The sequence below is a fragment of the Gnatocerus cornutus genome, chromosome 5 (assembly GCF_029298725.1).
Source record: "Gnatocerus cornutus isolate USDA-ARS CGAHR chromosome 5, icGnaCorn1.1, whole genome shotgun sequence".
Taxonomy (NCBI): domain Eukaryota; kingdom Metazoa; phylum Arthropoda; class Insecta; order Coleoptera; family Tenebrionidae; genus Gnatocerus; species Gnatocerus cornutus.
The window spans coordinates 4,758,439-4,773,193 of record NC_142237.1 but is presented as its reverse complement, the minus strand read 5'-3'; the positions used below and the strand labels follow the sequence as shown (position 1 = coordinate 4,773,193).

The window sequence follows — 14,755 nt, the reverse complement described above, 5'->3', positions numbered from 1 at the left end:
TGATTTAATTATTAGCTATCTCTAATATTGAGCGACTCAATCAAAACTGATCCTCAGGCGAATCTACAATCTTCTTTGATTAAAAAAATTATTCGTTTGTTGAAGCCAAAAAAAATCCATGAGATTAAATCAAATCACAGCGAGAAACAAAAAATTGAGCTCATATTTCTTTACAAAACAAGGTTGATTAATTCTTGTACAATAAGTATAAAATTACCAGTGGAGTTACGATTTGTTAGATTATGGAGCGCCTATAAAAAGTTCAAGAGGGTGGTGGTTACTAGGGTATACCTAAACGTACATCAAATTGCCTAAAAACCCTAGTCAACAAACTTTGAAGAAAATTTCCAAAGTAAAATTGCCTCCTGATTAACCGAAATTCGTTTTGCTTTTTTAGTACCCGCGGTTTTATTTTTTCATTTTTTTTACCTGCAAAATCATGAAACTCTATTATACATTTCTGCAAAGGTAATTAAATAAGCTTTCCAACAAACCATAGAAATCACCGTGAAAGTTAGTTAGTAGATCTAAACTAGTAGATCTAAAGTTAGTTAGTGGATCTAAACTAGTAACCTCACTAAATTTCATTGCCGTGGCATAAAAACTTCTAGAGTTACAAATTTTTATTTTAAAAAATTGGAAAATTTTAGTTCATTTAATAAAAAAATTCTAAAAATTGAGTCTTTTGCTCTACAACGTTCAAATTTGAGGGAGTTGATAAGTAAATTCAAGCTAAGAACCCTCCTACATTTCATTGTCCTGGCGTAAAAACTTCCACAGTTACAAATTTTTATTTTAAAAAATTGGAAAATTTTAGTTCATTTAAATAAAAAATTCTAAAAACTGTGTCTTTTGCTCGACAACGTTCAAATTTGGATGAGTTGATAAATAAATCCAAACTAGTAACCTTCCTAAATTTCATTGCTGTGGCGTAAAAACTTCTAGAGTTAAAAATTTTTCATTTCAAAAATTGTAAATTTTAAGTTGATCTGCGAAATAAAAAAATTCTAAAAACTTCGTCTTTTGCTCTACATCGTTCAGTTTTGGAGGATTTGACAAGTAGATCTAAGCTAGTAACTTCCGTAAATTTCATTTGTGGCATAAAAACTTCCAGAGTTACAAATTTTTATTTTCAAAAATTGGAAATTTTAAGTTCATCTGTGAAATAAAAAATTCTAAAAACTGCGTCTTTTGCTCTACAACGTTCAATTTTAGAGAAGTTGACAAGTAGGTCCAAACTAGTAACTTCCCTGAATTTAATTGTCGTGGCGTAAAACTCTCAGTTACAAACTTTTTATTTTCAAAAATTGTAAATTTTTAGTTCATCTTCAAAATAAAAAATTCTAATAACTGTTTTTTGCTCTACAAAGTTCTAATTTGAAGGAATTGTTACGCAGATTCAGACTAGTAACCTCCTTAAATTTCATTGCCGTGGTGTAAAAACTTAGTTCATTTGCGAAATAAAAAATTCTAAAAACTGTGTCTTTTGCTCTACAACGTTCGAATTTAAGGGAGTTGATAAGAAGGTCCAAAGTAGTAACATTTGTAAATTTCATTGTCACAGCGTAAAAACTCCTAGAGTTACAAATTTTTATTTTTCACAAATTGGAAATTTTTATTTCATCCGCAAAACAAAAATTTTTTTTTGAAGCGAAAAATCAATAATAAACAATTAAGAAATGCGGGACAAGGTAAAGAACATAAACAATAACGAAAGAGGAGTAAACCGAAAGAATCACAAATTAAAGAGAATTTCTGACGATACCTCAATCAGAATATACAGGGTCCGGCAACACTTGTGTCCACCCCCAAAATCGTCTTTAATTTTAAAGATAAAATTTTGAAAATTTGCATACGCTCACAGTTGACAAAGCTCTAGAAGCTGACGGAAAAATTTGTTTTTTATCACTGATAGCTTTGGCGTCGCGACGCCTTAAAAATGTAATTTTTAGTTAATTGTGAGGGTTTGTAATATCAACCCCTAATTTATTTTTTTTTCAATATAAATGTGTTAAAAATATTTTAGTTGTTATTTTAGATTCAATCCAAATTGTCTTCAAAATTTGAGAAAAAAATGCAGTTTTATCAAGTTAGTTTCCAATTTCATTACGTCAAAATTGGGAACTACGTTTACACCCATCTGTCAACATCTTGTGTCACAAATGACATCTTTTCATTGGTTCGCTTTAGATTGTAACAAAAGTCTTACTTGGTGAAATTGTCGCTTTGTCGATGTTAATTAACGTTTTCTGGGGTCCATAAAGTGCAACATGCCCCTGTTAATCAAAATTAACCTTTATAAGAGTGAATGAAGTGACTTATGAAATTTTGGTGTAAACTTAGTTTGCCGCTGCGCTGTCATAATTTTGAAAACTAACTTGATAAAAAAGCGTTTTTTTCGCAAATTTTAAACACAATTTGCATTAGATTTAAAATAAAAACTCAGATATTTGTATCACAGTTATGTTGAAAAAAAAATTGAATTCGCGAATATTTTCGCAAAAACTCAAAAATCGCTAAAAATTATACTTCTTAGGCGTCGCGACGCCAACCAAACCGTGATAAAAAATAAATTTTGGCGTCAGCTTCTAGAGCTTTGTCAACTATGAGTGTATGCAAATTTTCAAAATTGTAACTTTAAAATTTAAGACGATTTTGGGGGTGGACACAAGTGTTGCCGGACCCTGTATACAAACAAAGAGAGGAAAAATAGTAAAAAATTATTATTAGTGCTAGTAGACACACAACAAAAAAATAACAATAAAAGACAAGAAACAAAAATTAAAGAAATGCCTTGCAAATACAAATATAGAAAACTAAGAAAAATACCAATTCTCAAGAGCAAAAACAAACAGTAAGATAAAACAACAAAAGGAAAAAACATGGAAAAAATTTAAGAAGAAATTAGCAGAAACATCCTTCAGAACTATAAACACTGTCTCTTCTGTTTTTGCATCTTTAACACGGTTATCTTAGCGACTGACAGTTGATGTGATTATATTGAATGACAGAAACTAAATTAGTTGACAATATCAAAGGTTGCATTATAACAAATGTTTCTTATATCAAAGGTGACTATATCGAATGTTCAATGTACTTTATTTTTTAATTGGTTAAACAAGTTATTTATCTCTTCCCATTTAGAACTTCCGTAGATTTAGTAAAAAATTAATTCGAATATTCACAAAATTGATAATGGTAAGTTCTCTTACCAGTTTAATTTTGTGCACCCATAACAACCTGTATACCTATAGTTTAGAAGACTTTTTTGTTGAAGAAATTTTTGTTGTAAAAAATTGATTGGGGAGTAATAAGTAAATCCATCTAACATGTTGAACAAGTGCATTGTCTTGAGATTTATTACCTTAATAAGCACAGGTGCACAGTTTAATAAAATCTTAAAATTGTTCTCCTTATTTATCCAATATTTGTATCCGAGTTATTACAAGTTTCGCATTCGAATATAAAGTTTATCTTTTTTCCCAAGCACATACATTTTTCAATATCTCTGTTAAATATGAATTACTAACCCTGTAATATTGCATCATTTAGAATGTTAGTTTATTTGCAATGTTTATAGTGTCCCCAAAAAAATTGGTGGTCACGTATTATGACAATGAACACTATAAGAGTAGCAATAACGGCGTTGCCACAATGAATCTAAACAGAAAGAATCCAGCTCATAAAATATGCTTTGTGTAATAATAAAGAAGATTTTCGCAAATGCTATGTAATCCGCGAACTTGAATAGTCTGCAAGAAGCGAATTTACTGCGGACGTTGCTCACATTTGGCTCCAGCGCCAACTAGCGGCGGTTAAATCGTAAGTGGTAGGTAAACAAAGCGTCTCCTGTCATATCTTCTGTGTTATTGCGTTACTTTGAGGGCTTAAAATTAGATTTTCCTGGTTGATTTTATTCTGCACTGTGCATTAAAAACATCACAATTTATTCGTAGAGTATTTAAAAGCAAGATCTGTTTTGTGGACTTTTATGCGGCGTCATTTACGTAAAAGACATAAAACGTGGTGATCGCTTTATGGGGATTTAACTCTTGATTAAGCTAGTCAACAGCGTATGTATTGGAGAGGGAAAAGTCATTCTTAAAGTAGAATTGCGTCCTGATTCTGGATCCAAACGAGTCCAAAATGACATAACAAACGTAACAGTGTTAAAGAGACTTTTTTCTTCAAAATAATTCATTAAAGAGATATACATACAATTGAAAGGGTGCTTTAAGAAGTACACTCAGCAGCAAATGTATTGAGCTCATGGGCGGAATGGGTCGTGAATTCATGATCGACGAATTCCGCAATTTCGACCGGCAACTTTTAATTGCTAAAATCTTACCATTTAGTTTTGTTTTTCTAAGGTGGATAAAAGGTTAAATGTAATGATTAATGAATCAATGTAAATTAAAAAGTCACAAGTTAAAGGAAACAAACAAAAAAATTAACTTTATTGTAAACAAAAAATTAATAAAACAAATTAAAAAAAGCTTAAATATGAATAAAAAAACTTAAGAAAAAGGAAACAAAAAAAATTAATCTTTATTGTAAGCAAAAATTAAATAAAACAAATTAAAATAAGGCTTAGGTTATTTTGCGCCCTGGCAACCCACTCCTTCACCTATTCCACGTCGTTTCCTAGGAAGAAAAAAATTGAATATTGAAATGGAAAAAGTGAATAAATTAAAATATGTTTATTAAACTTACCGATAGATTGATCCTTCCCGATATTTTACCCGCCCGCTCGGCAACCGAGAATAAATCTCTTGGTTTCCAACGTCGAGTTTTTATTGCTCTGGCAAACGTGGTATCTTGGAGAAAATTGACAAATTATTTTTTTTAAATGTTTACCGCATATTTATAGAGGTAGAAGATAATCCGACAGGTATGTGGTCATTTGAAGTGGAGATGCGTGAGTATTTGCACTCAAAAACGCAATTTTTAAAACTTTTAAAATTTTTATAAATTATGATTTCAAAATCCCAAAAAAAACATAACTAAAATACTCTCAAATAGAGTTTGCCACATGAAAATTAAGATATAAAGATGCTAAAACTTCGTGCAGTTTCAGCACTTTTTTTTCATTTCATTGCGCCGCTAAATTAGCAGAGAATGCATTTAACACGTCAAAGTAGACAATAAGGGCCCGATTTCATGTTGACTTGCGGCATTGCAAATCAGAGTTGCGTCTTAGCAACCCCAATTAAACAGCAACTGCGTCAACGCAATTTTCGCCACTGACTTGAAATCAGGCCAATCAGGGGTCAATTTTAATTCAGTGCCGCAAATCGGTTACGCACTGTCAAATGCAAAATAAAATTAAGCACAGGGAGTTAAAGCATGGTCGAGCGTCAATATTTTAAAAAAAAATGGGGAAGACTAGTAGTTGACGAAACGACTTGCAGCATTTCATTCTTGTAGTGCTAACCAATTAAGCAAGATTTAACTCCAACATTTGGGTAAAATTAATTTGAAGTCAATTTCAAGTTATTTAGCGATGTCGCTAAAGGTGTTTGCGACGAGCAATGCCAACCATATCACGGCACCTTAGCGACGTCACAAACGACTTGAAATTGAAATTGAGCTGTAAAGATGAAAAAACAGTATACTTCACTTAATTAATTTAATTAATTAAGGAATTTTATGATAAGTAAATAATTTACGGTAAATTTGAAAACGCTTGGAAGTGCATAAGTTCAATACGATTGAATATGTTGAGAACAACATTGTTGGATCAAATCTTGATATTGGCAAAAATTATCAAAAATACAATTTATTCCCAAATACCAAATGTCGTCAAAAATGCTGACGCGCGTTTCGATAGCAATGCTACCATCATTAAAGCGATTAACTCAGTTTAACCATCGCTCTGATAATGATAGCATTGCTATCGAAACATTTTTTGACAAAATTTGGTGTTTGAGAATAAATTGCATTTTCGATAATATGATAATGTTTAGAAATGTATAAAAAATTTACTGTACCGACAGGATTTTGACAACTACTTTGATAAAATAGCGTTTTTTCTTCTCAAATTATAAACATGATTGCATTTAAGGTTTAAAATAAAAATAGAGATGTCATAAAAATTTTTAATTAGCGAGTGTTTTTTCAAAAACTCAAAAATCGATAAATATTCCAATTCTTAGGTGTCGCCAAACTAACACTAGTAAAAAACAAATTTTTGCATCCGATTCTGGAGCTTGATTAACCGTAACGTATGCAAATTTGCAAATTTTTATCTTCTAAGTGTTAATAAGAAATTATTAAAAAGTCAAGATCGAATAAGTATAATAAAATTTTTTGTCAAACGTCCTTTCAAAAATTCCAAATAGCTGCAAATTATTCTGAAATTCTTAGGAAGGATTACAGTTGATCCGTTTAGTGGAAATTGGATTACCTGTGTTTAACCTAACTTAATGACTTTACTTTGACTGTTACCGGCTGCCGCTGTTGGGCAAATTTTTATACTGGGTTCTGCAACACTGATAAACACCCCCAAAATCGTCTTTAATTTAAAAGATAAAAATTTGCAAATTTTTCATACGCTTACGGTTGATCATGTTCCAAAATCGGATGCAAAAATTAGTTTTTTATCAGTGTTAGTTTGGCGTCGTGACATCTAAGAATTAAAATATTTATCAATTTTGGAGTTTTTGAGAAAAAATAAAAATTTTCTGTTTTTATTCTAAACCTGCGAATCATGTTTAAAATTTGAGAAAAAAAAAACGCTGTTTTATGAAGGTAGTTTTCAAAATCATGTCGGTACAGTAAATTTTTTGTAGTAAAAGTTTTTATACATTTCTCAACATATTCAATCATATTAATCTCATGCAGTTTCAAGTGTTATCTTGTTATCAAATTCACCGTAAATTATTAACTTACTATGAAATTCCTCTACTTAACAATTAATTCAAGTGAAGTAACTTTTTTTTATCTTTATAGTTTTATTATTGTCTACTTTGACGTGTTAAATGCATTCTCTGCTAATTTAACTCAGCAATGAAATGAAAAAAAAGTGCTGAAACTGCCACGAAGTTGTGATATTTTTATATCTTAATTTTTACATAGCAAACTATATTTGAGAGTATTTTGGTTATATTTTCTTGGGATTTTGAAATCATAATTTATGAAAATTTAAAAAATTGTTTAAAAATTTGCGTTTTTGAGTGCAAATACCACGTATTTTCACTTCAATTGACCACATACCTGTCGGATTATCTTCTACCCTTATAACTATGCTGTAAGTATTTGGGAAAATCAATTTGCCAATTTTCTCCAAGATACCACGTTTGCCAGAGCTAGAGAACTCGACCAACCAAGGGTTTCATTCTCGGTTGCCGAGCGGGCGGGTAAAATATCGGAAAGGTTCAATCTATCGGTAAGTTTAATAATAATAAACATATTTTAATTTATTCACTCTTTCATTTCAATATTAATTTTTTTTATTTCTAGGAATCGACGTTGAAGAGGTGAAGAGGTAGATTGCCAGGAGGCAAAATAACCTCGAAGCATAGCCTTATTTTAATTTGTTTTATTTAATTTTTGCTTACAATAAAGTTTAATTTTTTTGTTTGTTTCCTTTAACTTGTGACTTTTTTATTTACATTGATTCATCAATCATTACATTCCACATTCCATTACATTAGCAATTAAAACTTGTCGGTCGAAATTGCGAAGTTCGTCGTTCATGAATTCACGACTGTGTAAGTTAAAACCTCACAAATATCCCTGGTCAGTTTTTCAACAACAAAGCTTCGAAATTTTTTCGGCCCCGCAAATTTGATTTATGAGGGTGCAGATTACGGACACCACCCGCTGAGAGTTTACTGCACCTCGTTACGACCCATTCCGCCCATGAGCTCAATACATTTGCTGCTGAGTGTACACAAATAGCTATTATTGCAGAGGTTTCTTTAATTTGATGGCAATCAGTTCGCAGGATTGCAAGAGTTTAAAAAATCAGCTTTACATAACTACTCGGCTTCATTTTAAATTCTCTACAGGAAAACAGCTTCGAGAAAGAATATAAAATACAAATACTTATTTAAGATTATAACAAGAGGTAAATAAATTTTACATGAAAAATGAGCAACGACTAAATAAAAATTTATCGACTGATCAATAAATTCACATGAACCTACTCACATGCTTCTGAATGCAGCGAAACGGATAATTACGACGCAAACTTGACATTTATTCCACAAATTAATTCGAACGAACGAACGAAGATGGTTGCACACGAGCAAATAAGTTGCGAATGCACAACATTAATAAAAATTGCGAGGGTGGTAATGTGCTGTAACCCAACTGTGATCTACAATTTTTTCATAAAAATTTGTGTTTGTGAGTTTTTGCCCTTTTTTTAACTATACAGGGTCCGGCAACACTTGTGTCCACCCTTAAAATCGTCTTTCAATTTAAAGATAAAATTTTGAAAATTTGCATACGCTCATAGTTGACAAAGCTCTAGAAGCTGACACAAAAATTTGTTTTGAAATCACGGTTTGTTTGGCGTCACGGCGCCTAAAATGTATAATTTTTAGCGATTTTCGAGTTTTTGCGGTAATATTCGCGAATTCATTTTTTTTTTTAACATAACTGTGATACAAATATTTGAGTTTTTATTTTAAATCTAATGCAAATTGTGTTTAAAATTTGCGAAAAAAACGCTGTTTTATCAAGTTAGTTTTCAATATTATGACGGTGCAGTGCCTAACTACGTTTATACCAAAATTTCACAAGTCACTTCATTCTTTCTTATAAAGGTTAATTTTGATTAACACGGGCATGCTGCACTTTATGGACACTAGAAATCGTTAATTAACATCGACAAAGCGACAATTTCACCAAGTAAGACTTTTGTTTCAATCTAAAGCGAACCAAAGGATGGATGTCATTTGTGACACAAGATGTTGACAGACCGATGTAATGTAAACGTAATTCCTAATTTTGACGTAATGAAATTGGAAACTAACTTGATAAAACAGTATTGTTTCCTCAAATTTTGAATACAATTTACATTAAATCTAAAATAACAACTGAGATATTTTTAACACATTTATATTGAAAAAAAAAAAATTAGGGGTTGATTTCACAAACCCTAACAATTAGCTAAAAAATACATTTTTAAGGCGTCAAGACGCCAAAACTATAGGTGATAAAAGTAAATTTTTGCGTCTGCTTCTAGAGCTTTGTTGACCATGAGCCGTATGCAAATTTTCAAAATTTAATCTTTAAAATTAAAGACGTTTTTGTGGGTGGACACAAGTGTTGGCGGAGCCTGTATGTACGTACAGTTGTTTAAAAAATGTTATAGCAGTTTACGACTAAGAACTAAGAAGATCTTCAAGTCATAGCGTGGTTTATCATTTTTCAACTCACTTCTGCCGGTTATTAACGTAGTATCATATTATTGTCACGTTTCTCTTGATGAATTTCTCTGACTAGTGACTAAGAAAATCTATAATTCCATAAATACATGAAAATTCAATTTGTGTTTTCCGATCCGCACTAAAACCAGAAAGCCGATAAAAACCTAATTTGTGAAAAACATAATAAAAGCGATTCGTTGATATCAAATGCATATCCACTACAGATGAGTTTTTACTTCGGCGAATACATTAAATTATGAAGGATTGCTAACAAATAAAAATGTTTGCTTTTATACTCGTACAGTAACAGCTGTATCATTGTCTGTAGTGATAAAGTATATCGGTCGTCGTTAATGTATTTACATCAGCAACAGTAGTGTTAAACTAATTTGCTGGTTGGATTAATCTACGTCTGTCTTATCATTATCAGATAAATACGCACTCAAATGGTGCATTCATCCCGTCATGGCGGTTTTTAATTAATTCGTTTAAGATTTAAATGACAGTTTTTTAATAATGTTCAATTTTAGTCGAAAATTGACTACAGGTATCATTGTGAATAAAATTCATACAAAGCTTTAAAATGAAGTTAGAAGTTTATTTTTATAGATTTTTTTAATTGGAATAAAAAATACTGACTTCCATACAAAATGCAACACCTGGAAGGGATGAGCCAAATTTTGATGAAATTTATACAAAAGTTCTATTTGTTCATAATAAACAAATGATTATAATTTGAACAAAAAACATAATAAATTTTGCAGATATTTAATAATATGTCGGCCTGCCGCGGTTTCTAATACAAGGTGTTTATAAATGTTTCTAGCATGAAGGGTGGCACAGAAATTTGCCGCTCCCTTATAAATGTAAGTTTAGATTTTTCAACTGACATTTGTAGTTAACCTCAATCATAGAGCAAAGTAAGTTTTGAGAAGAAAACTGTTCTAGTTGTGGTTTGAAACCTGAAAATTAAAAATTTGGACACAAAACCGTAACTGAAACGTCGTTGACGTAAGTAACATTATAAATAATTTTCAAGATAGTTATATTTACTATGAAAACAAAGCGGCAAAGTAGTGCACGACAGAAATTCCAGAGCCACCCTTGATGCTAGAAACATTTATAAACACCTTGTACATACATTTTTACTCTTTTGGACATACTTGAAATCAGATGGTCTATTCTGGGTTGTAGTATGATATCTCAAGATTCTTAATTATGGACACGAAGATCCCGTAAATTGTTTGGGGATGGGGTAAAATCTTATTAAACTCCCTTCTAAAAAACGTCTGAGTTTAAACTAATTGCAACAAATACCGAAAATAGTCGTAATTAAATCTGGGAAAATCGAGTAAAAAAAATCGATGTTGAACTCAATTTCAACAAGAGCACAATTACATCGATCTCCAATACATCGGAGAAAACATCGATTTTGAAAAATAGTAAATAAAAAGCTCAATATAGCAGTTTATTGTGAAAAACGAACATAAATAAAATTCTTAATAAAGCAACAAAATAATAAGCAAATACGAGAAAAAGAAAAATAAATAAAAACCTTAAGTAATAAACAAACTAATAAGTAAATAAATTATAAAAAAAAAAACATATTTGAGTTTAATAAGTATAAACAAAATTCTAAAATATAACTCCCTTAAATTAAATTTCAGTCTTTTTTATAAATATCACCAAAATCTAGAGTGTAAAATAAAATGCATACATCTAAACCGCAATTATCGATTTTTAATGATACATCGAAAATAAAAATATATTTATTAAAAATCGATGTTTTTTTCGGCAAAATCGATATTATTAAAAAATCGACGTAAAAGTCCCCGATTTAGTCGTAATGCTTCTATTGAATTTGCGTAAGTAATTCATTATATTATTCTATTAGACATAACAGAGAATAGCAGGGGATTAGGTTCACTTGACGTGGTTGGAACACCCTGATACTAATGAGGTTAAGAGTGGTTATCATAGTGTGGCAGGAGTCAAATAATTCCTCTATGACTATACAGGGAGTATTATCCTACTGAAACTACATAAATGGAAATAATAACATTAATATTATGTAATTCTTGATAATCTCTTCTCGCTCGGATGAAGCAAAAAAAACGGATACCAAACGGGAAATTGATCTTCTTCGTTTTGGGTCTTTTGACCTCTCCGTTCGAGTTTCCTGACTCTTGTTCCAACTTTTCCGCTCCGCGTGGCGATTTATCTTTTCCTGTTTTAATTCGCCTCTGTTCAGATTGAGGAAAATCTTCTGCTACCTGTCTGTAATCGAGCGTTATGATGGCGGTCGGAATCAAATTGTGTCCTTTTGGAAGAGGAAGTGTACCGATCAGTCTTCGGCAATTTATTGACAAAAAATCGATCGTTATAATTTATCTATCTTATAATTTATCTGATTTTTTTGTTAATATAGTTGCTATTTGGCTTTCTTTTAAAGAATATAAATATCATTTGTGTGAGTTGTCCCCAATAAAAACAAATTAATTTGTTTCTCGCATTGGAAAATTAACAATTTTATTCATAAAATAAAACAAAAGCGTTAAAAATACAATAAACTATTAAAATAAAATGCAATTTTACGTTAAAAATTCAAAATACAATTTTTGTTTTTCTCCTTTTTGTTAGGAAATGGAAAATAACAGCAACCCAAAATAGCAGTTAATAAAATGATCTTGAAGTTCTTAAGATACTGGGATTTATAAATGTCATTGACTTTAAACACTCACGGATACCATGCCTTTAGACTCAAGAGACAATTTTCACAAAAAGAAACTCTTGGCATAGCCAATTTGGAGATTTTAATGCCGAATTAAACTTTATAAACTTCTCAAAATTTCGTCGCGGAAATTATTTTGAGTTTCACTTATTTAATTGTTATATTAACTTTGTTAAATAGATTACATTGTCATCTTGTGCCCACTTTTTAATTCGCAGTGAGGAAAACAGCAAAAACTGAAAATTTTGACAAAATCAAAGTCATGTCAACAAGTACGTCAGTCTCTAACGATAAATATGAAAAAAACAACATAATTAATTTTTTTGTTACGTGTTTTTTAAGTTGGCAACAATGGAAACGACTTACTCACCACGCCGAGGTTGGCAAAACTGAATCGCGGTGGTCTTTTATTTTTACGCGTATTTCACGTGATGTCTCATGAGAAAATATTGGAGATTAGTTTTGCTGGGTTTTACTGGATTTATTTATATGCTAATTGAAAAACAATGCTTTAATGAGGCACTTAAAGCACTAAAACGTAATAATATCGGTGTGTAAATATTTTTTTCTAAACTTGCATGCTATTTATCTTATGCGGTTGCATGAATATTGTACGTAGAATTAGTGGGTAAATAACACCAACCATCCCAATTTCCACATATTTATTTAATGAATATTTTGGATTTCAGTTTACCCAACGGTACCGCCTAATTTTCAGCACTGGTAAGTGAATGGGTTATAAATATTTTGTACGCCCTTTCTCGTGAATTAAGCATTATTTCACCGTCTCCTGATAGTTAACAGTTTAATAAGAACTCTCCGCTGACATTGCATGCTGAATTATTAAGACTAAAAGCCGATTTGCACGTTTTAGTACAGTCGCGGCCAAATTATTCGTATTTTGTCATTTGTCTTTTTTGATAAAGTTTCATAAGATGCTAGTGCTCTAAATTTCATAAATTACACAATATTTTTAAAAAAATCAAAATCTTTAGCAAAAATCACTAAAAACGACTGTTGTGCAATGGAATTTTATCAGGAATGTTTTCACTATGCACTCCATATTCTACAAATTAAAAAATATACAGGCTGTCATTTATAACGTGACTACAATACCTAACTTTGTGTCAAAATATAACTTAAAAGCAATCGTAAAATGTGTTGGCTCTGACTCCTCCCTTTTGACGTACTCTATAAGAATGCTTAATTCTTGTTTTAAATGCTAATTTCTGCTTTTGAGCAATCTGTTGTTAATTTTTTTTTCTGAGTAATTTTTTGGGTATTCGCCTTCATATACATACTTATAAATATACAATATACAAGGTGGTCACCTAAAAGTTTCGAGCCCAATCAATAAGTTTGCTGTTTATGAACGGATTTTATTAAAATTTTAATCGAAGAAAACTGAATATCTGAGAATTATTTTGCCGTTAATTAAATTATTCTAAGGTTAACATTTTTTAACATAATTACAATCATGTTCATTATGAAAATAGTTATTTGTGTACCAAGGCCAAAAAGTGTTCCTTTTTTGGCCGAGGCTTTTTTTAATGGCCGCGGCGATAGCCGATTCTTAAATTAATTATTTATATGCAAAATTGCGTATGAAAATCAATCAAACCGAACATATTGCATATTCCTAAAAGTTTAAAAATTCAGTTGCAGTTATTCGATCATCGAAAATTATTCAATATTTTTTCAAACAATAAGAAATTATATATAATTTTCGATCAGGTTCTTTTTAAATTCTAATGCTATTTCTAAGATGCAAATAATACAAGTTTTTACATAATAGATATTAATCTACTAGTAACATTTTTATTGCGTTTGATCTTTTAAATTGAAATACAACGAATTTTATTAGTGTGCAGCCACCTAAAGTTGAAAATGTCAATTTCATTTATTTTTTTTTTTAATTTATATCAAATATTACACGGGGACGAATTGAACTGGGCGCAAATTGCATTGAAGACGAATAAGCCGGGGACAAATTGACCAGAAACGAATTGTTAAGTACTTCCCTAGCAATGAGTTTTATAGGTCGTAAGAAAGCTTACTAACTTGGCTTTCCTAAACATTGCGAGCAATTCTATAACTTTGCAAGTTTTCTGGTAAAAATGAAAAAAATTAATTTTCGAAAGGTAGAACGAAAAAATATTTTTTCAAAAATATCTCTGAATCGAAACCAGGAAATGAGTTTTCATTTCTCCAGTACAATTTTTTTCTAAAATTTGTTGATTAGTGGCAGAAAGAAAGAAGTCAAACCAGTCCGAGAGGGCAATGCTTGTTTTAAGAAAGTCAAATTTTGCTTTTAAGTTTAAGTAATTTTTCACACATTTTCCTTCATTTATTAAGATACGATTCACGATCATAAATAAATCATTGTTTTTTGTATAACATGTTGAATAAGTTGGCAATCCTTTTCCGAATTTGTCCTTCGTTTTTTTTCCAAATTTATTCCATTCCATTAAATAGACCAACCTAACTGGACAAAGTAGAAATCTAAAAATATAATGCCTTAAGCATCCTTATGTGATGGCAGACTGTTAATAATAAATCCCACCGCTAAAGGAGAGTCTCTTGATCACATATTTATGAGTGCTTTAATTAAAGGATGTTAGTGCTTTGTGCCACATTTCAAGAA

General features: G+C 30.7%; 1 protein-coding gene across 1 annotated transcript in view; it reads left to right on the top strand.

Annotated features, from left to right (window-relative positions):
- Positions 1-14,755, top strand: part of TrissinR (Trissin receptor) — a 182,994-nt gene that overhangs the window by 26,328 nt on the left and 141,911 nt on the right. Inside the window, exon 2 of the mRNA XM_088035983.1 lies at positions 12,801-12,834. The gene's annotated coding sequence lies outside the window, so the exon portion shown is untranslated. The remainder of the gene's footprint in view (positions 1-12,800; positions 12,835-14,755) is intronic.